This window comes from Lathyrus oleraceus, chromosome 7 (assembly GCF_024323335.1).
Source record: "Lathyrus oleraceus cultivar Zhongwan6 chromosome 7, CAAS_Psat_ZW6_1.0, whole genome shotgun sequence".
Classification (NCBI taxonomy): Eukaryota; Viridiplantae; Streptophyta; class Magnoliopsida; order Fabales; family Fabaceae; genus Lathyrus; species Lathyrus oleraceus.
In genome coordinates, this window is record NC_066585.1 from 359000689 (window position 1) to 359006740 (window position 6052).

Below are 6052 nucleotides of genomic sequence, written 5' to 3' on the forward strand. Positions count from 1 at the left end.
TCGATGACATGACTTCCCAAAAGACAAGGAATGGAGAAATTTCCAGGATCTTTATCTTTCTTTGCTAATTTGTCCTCGGAAATAGCATTACATTCCAAAGGCTTCGGATCGTCAAGTCTACGTTTGTTGGTAAGGATGTCTTTGAGAAACTTTGCATAAGAAGGTATTTGGGTGATGGCTTCTGTGAAAGGGATTTCTACACGAAGTTTTTCTATAACTTTAATAAACTTTTGATACTGGTTATTGATCTGGGTTTGTTTGAGTCTTTGCGGATATGATATAGGTGGTTTATATGGCGGGGGTGGTACGTAAGTTTTATCTTTAGGTTTTTCTCCTTTTTCTCGACCTTCCTGGTTTTCAGATTCCTCTGGTTCCTTTACTTCGTTTGGGAGTTTGGTATATTCCTCAGAAGTTTTGGGTTCACTCAATCTAGGGTTTGGTGGCTCATCATAAGCGTTCCCACTTTGTAGGGTAATGGCATTGGCTTGTCCTCTCGGATTTTGTTGAGGTTGTCCAGGGAACTGTCCTCCAGGTGTGGTCTGAGGGGCTTGGTTTAAAGCTACCTGAGAGATCTGGGTTTCAAGCATCTTAGTATGATTAACTATTTGGTTAACCTTGGTTCCTAACTGAGTAATCAATTCGTTAACATGAATGTTTTGGTTCATGAACTCCTTGTTTTGTTGGGTTTGAGCAGTGATAAAATTTTCCATAATTTTCTCAAGGCTCGACTTTGGTGGCATAGGTTGCATAGGTTGATTTGATCTTGGGGCTTGATAACTAGGTCTCGGAGGTGCATTATTTTGGATAACGTTATTGTTTTTATAGGAGAAGTTCGGGTGATTCCTCCATCCAGGGTTATAAGTATTTGAGTATGGGTTCCCTTGGGTGTAGTTCACTTGCTCAGAGTGGGTTTCGTTTAATAGACTGCATTCTGCAGATTGGTGTCATTTGGTTCCACATATCTCACAATCCGACGAGACTGCGGCTACAGTATTCGGGTTTATGCACATATGCTCGACTTTAAGGGCTAACGCGTCCATTTTAGCTTGCATCATGTCTATAGAGCTTAGTTCATGCACTCCTCCTTGGGCTTCCTTCTTCTCAACTGTCACTCGTTCGACTCCCCATGATTGATGGTTTTGAGCCATATCTTCAATGAGGGCACTAGCTTCAGGGTAAGGTTTGTTCATCAGAGCACCGCCTGCGGCAGCGTCGATGGTCATCTTTGTGTTGTAATGAAGTCCATTATAGAAGGTTTGAATGATTAACCAATTTTCTAAACCATGATGTGGGCATGCTCGTAATAACTCTTTATATCTCTCCCAAGCTTCGAACAACGATTCTCCTTGGTTTTGGGTAAATCTAGTTATATGGTTTCGAAGAACGGCGGTCTTACTCGGGGGAAAGTATCTAGCAAGGAATACTCTTATAAGGTTATCCCAAGTCGTAATGGAATTGGGTAGAAGGGAATCTAACCATGATAGAGCTTTATCTCTGAGGGAAAAAGGGAATAATCTTAAACGTATTGTCTCAGGAGAAGCTCCATTGGTTTTAAAAGTTTCTGCTAATTGAAGAAAGATTTTTAAATGTTGGTTTGGGTTCTCAGTAGCGAGACCTGCGAATTGTCTTTGTTGCACTAGTTGCAAGAGGGATGGTTTAAGTTCAAAATTATTAGCTGGGATGGTTGGGTTTACTATACTAGAACTAGGTTTTCCGTTAGATGGTTGAGCGAAATCCTTAAGAGGTCTTTGGTTTTGATCTTCGGCCATAGCTCTCTTAATTCTATGAAAGAATAAACGTGCGCGAGCGTAACGTTTAGGTTCTGCTAGAGGATATACTAAACTTAAACTTCCGGTGCTGCGAGTTCTTCGCATTGACCGGCGAGAAAAACCTAAGTCTAAATGATATAACAACAGGGAAATGAAATTTGACGAAATTGGTCCCCGTCAACGACGCCAAAAACTTGATGCGTGCTTTTCGCAGGTGTACGAACGTGTCAGAGTAATATAAAAGATTGTCGAATCCACAGAGACCAAGTGTCAATCTATCGTTATCTGTTGTTATGGTGTTTATCAAAGACAACCAAAATAGGTGTTTTTAGAGTGTGTAGTGAAAAGGAAAGTATTAAATAAAGTTCAATTTATAAAGACAAGGTCGAATGTAATTCACATAATAAATAATCCAAGTACTTGCTAATAGAACTACTTACGGGCAGTGTTTCCTACTTTGAAAAGAACTAATTTAACAGGAACTGTCGCTTTCGCGTATTCAAAACCGAGTTGTACTCCCTAAGCAAACCCTCTTATTGTCACTTATAAAAAGGCGCGCATTGCGTTAGAGTAGTAAACCTATTTTTAAGAAATATAGTATCTTGACTAAGTTGAAAAGTACTTTAACCTGGATTTCTTAACCAAAAGAGGTTCTCACGAACCAGACTCTAAACTTATAAACGCGTCCGAAAATAGTTTTAAAATCTCTTTTCTTCTTAAGTTAAAAACTCCTAATGAACTAAACAAAGCGCTTTCGCTGTTTTTGAAATAGTTAAAAACAATTAAGTTTAAAAAGACGTTGGACGGCTTTCGATCTTACCCAATGGAGTTTAAGTGCGGGAAAACTTAAGTTGAAAGTTAAAATAGCCCTTAAGTGTTTCTACGAACAATTGTACGAATTATCGGTTCAATTACGATCCTTACATTCTAACCTTATAGATTTAGTTAGACATGGTAAAGTAAAGGTGCATTAATTTAAATAAAAGTAGTGCGAGTGCGGAATTCAAATTAAAGTAGTGTGAGTGCGGAAAATAAACAAAGTAAAGCGAGTGCGGAATTTAAATAAAAGTAGTGCGAGTGCGGAAAATAAACAAAGTAAAGCGAGTGCGGGAAATAAATAAAAGTAGTGCGAGTGCGGAAAATAAACAAAGTAAAGCGAGTTCGGGAAATAAATAAAGTAAAGGCGAGTGCGGGAAATAAATAAAGTAAAGCGAGTGCGGGAAATAAATAAAATAAAGGCGAAGTAATAAAAACCTGCTCCAATCGGAGGGTTGAGTAAATTGCAAAGCGGAAATGAAAATGGCGGCAGGATTAACTTCCTTCCAAAGTGCTCCAAACTCGATTACAGACTCGATCACAGACTCGATTACACAATTGTGGTAACACCCCAATGCGAAGCGACTACCACTTTAAAATACTGAATATATGCCTAAGTGAAACAAAGTTGCTCTGAGTTTGCCTTTGTTCTAAGTTTGGATGTCTAAACAAGTGATTTCGAGTTTCTATTTATAAGCAAGTAAAAAGATGGAAATGACAAGGATGCCCTTCAACTTGAAAATGGGAGGGAAAACTTTTCCTCTTGTGGCGCCCGCCACAAGGCCATGGCGCCCGCCACAAAACCAATCTGAGGCGCCTTAGTGGAAGTAGTGGGGAACGTGGCAGTTGAGGGAAGTTGAGCTGGGACACGTCATGGCAGGGTCTATGGCGCCAACAATGGTGGAAGCCATAAGTACAAAATGTTGAATTTTAGGGTTTTTAACTCTTTTTCACTCCTTTTCTCGATCGGGACTCCGATTAAAGTAAAAACCTGAAAACAAAGAAAAACATAGTAATAACACAACAAAATAACAATAAAATGACTAAAATGCATGTGAAATCGGAGTCGAAAATACGGTGAATTTCAGTGTTATCACAACACGTGACATGCTGGGGATGAAAAGGGAAACATACCCTTCACTAATTGCCCTAGACAACTTCCTGCTGAGGAGACAACTGTCTGAAAGATAGCTCTGCAGGGAACACACACTTAATCCGCTGAGAGCTTATATCTCATGCTGGGGAAAGACAAAGTCTTGGTGAGCATATCAACTTTTATCAATCTATAAGGGATTTTAAGTCAGTCCACACAAGGGGTGATAACCATATGATTGATAATACACAAATGCTAGTGCCTGATATGGAGGGATACACGTCTCTAAAAGATCAAGGCAAAAACTGGTACAAAAGGGATCATCCACAGATCAACCAACCATGGATCGCAAAGACTCCTCGGGGGAAACAAGCATGTATGCACAAACAAATTATCCGGGAATGTGTTGGATGAAGATCCACAAATTCTGCTAGGAGAAAGCAATCAAACAAGATAGATCAATCCACTGCCATCAAAGAGAACCTCTCATACCAGACTCTCTGGGAAGCTGATGATGCACTATTCTTTCAGCGCTTGATGGGGAGATAACTGAAAGTTGTAAACATGCCAGAATATGAACAAATGTCTTACCCTTTGGTGATCATTCTATCCTTGGGAAAGCAACTGAGGACCTTCTATTTATCCTTTTAGTCATTGTGAATGTTCATTTTGTTTAAAACAGTTTATAAAACTTTATTTGTTTAAAGCAATGATATTCATCAATTAAAACATGCAAACATTTGTTAAACAGAAACAAGTAAGAGTGCAAAGAATTAGATAAAGGCTCAAATTTATTTTCGCCTTGCATGGGTACCACACTTCAGTACGTACGTCGACCGGGGCAACCCCTTACTCCCTTGTGTATGGTATGGAAGCAGTCCTACCTGTTGAAGTGGAGATTCCTTCTCTAAGGGTCCTATTGGATGTCAAGCTAGACGAAGCTGAATGGATTCGAACAAGGTTCAATGAGTTGAGTCTTATCGAAGAGAAGAGAATGGCAGCCATTTGCCATGAGCAGTTGTATCAGAGTCGGATGAAGAGAGCCTTTGATCGGAAAGTGCGTCCTCGGTGTTTCAAAGTCGGAGATTTGGTGTTGAAAAGGATCCTTCCTCCTCAGACAGATCATAGGGGCAAATGGACTCCTAACTATGAGGGACCATATATTGTCACGAAGATTTTTGATGGTGGGGCCTTAATGCTTGCAACTATGGATGGTGAAGACTTCACTTCCCCTGTGAACTCAGACGCAGTTAAAAAATACTTCGCATAAAATAGACCCGATGGACAATAAAAAGAATAGCCCAGGCAAAAATCGGCATCCCGACGAACCAAGAAAAGGAAAAAGGTTCGGGCAAAAATTAGGGATTAAAAATGAAAAGATTGTACACCCGGTAAGTTGAAAACCTGAAAGGGCAACTTAGGCAAAAATGGGTATCCCGGTGGATTGAAAACCCGAAAGGGAGATCCAGGAAAAAGTTAGGGATTAAGCGAATGACTGCATTCTGAGTAGTTATGAATCTCATCTCATGTAGATAACTGGAAACTTTCGAAAGGTAGGAAACATTGCAATCACCCTTTTCAGAAAGTCGATCATCTGGAGGATCTTGAAGACGAGCGAGTCATAGCAGAATTGGAACCCGATAGAAATCCATTTCACATTGCCATTAGATTAATTTCTGTTTTATCTTTTATGCGATTACCTCTTTCCAGTGATTGCTTCCTGATGTAAATGCCTATTCAGAGGCCATTCAATCAATGAAATCATGTTATTCAGAATATCTCTGTGTTCATTTTCATTTTACTGTTTTGTTTGCAAAAATGACGTCCGAATTTTTAATAAACATTGCATCATGAAACATAAGAGCTCTACAGGTACATGCTTAATAAATATTTAAAATTGCTGTAAATTTTAAGTGCTTTGGATCGTCTATTCAGAACAGGTACACTCGGGGCATTGCCTTAAGGTTCCCGGCAGACGATCGCAATTGTTTTGTTTCAACAATTGGTACTTGGTACCTTATTCCTGCAGAGCTGATCAGAGCATTGGATTCTTCAATTCCCAGCAGGTTCTCACTACTGTACTTCCCAGAGCAGGTGTTTCAGACTATACACTCCCCAGTAGAGTTGACAGTGCCAGACTGTATATCCCCAGCGGAGTTTATAGTGCCAGATTGTATCTTCCCAGCAGAAACAGCTGCTCCTTAAAATTCGATGCCAGATCGATGATCTCAACGCCAGATCCAGGGTTTCTTTCCTTGAAGCAGAATCTCGGTAGGGTATCGGTGCTTGCTTCCCCGGCTGAGTCGTCTTTCTCGCAGGTTATGGTTACCAGAACCACTGTCGCTTTCCTCAGCAGCAGGCTTTCAGTGCCATT

General features: G+C 40.1%; 1 non-coding gene across 1 annotated transcript; it reads left to right on the forward strand.

Moving 5' to 3' along the window:
* Nucleotides 1-1278: 1278 nt before the first annotated feature.
* On the forward strand, nt 1279-1385 carry LOC127109983 (small nucleolar RNA R71). The gene has a single exon (XR_007797223.1). It is a non-coding gene; the product is annotated as a small nucleolar RNA R71 (small nucleolar RNA).
* The last annotated feature ends 4667 nt before the right edge of the window (nt 1386-6052 follow it).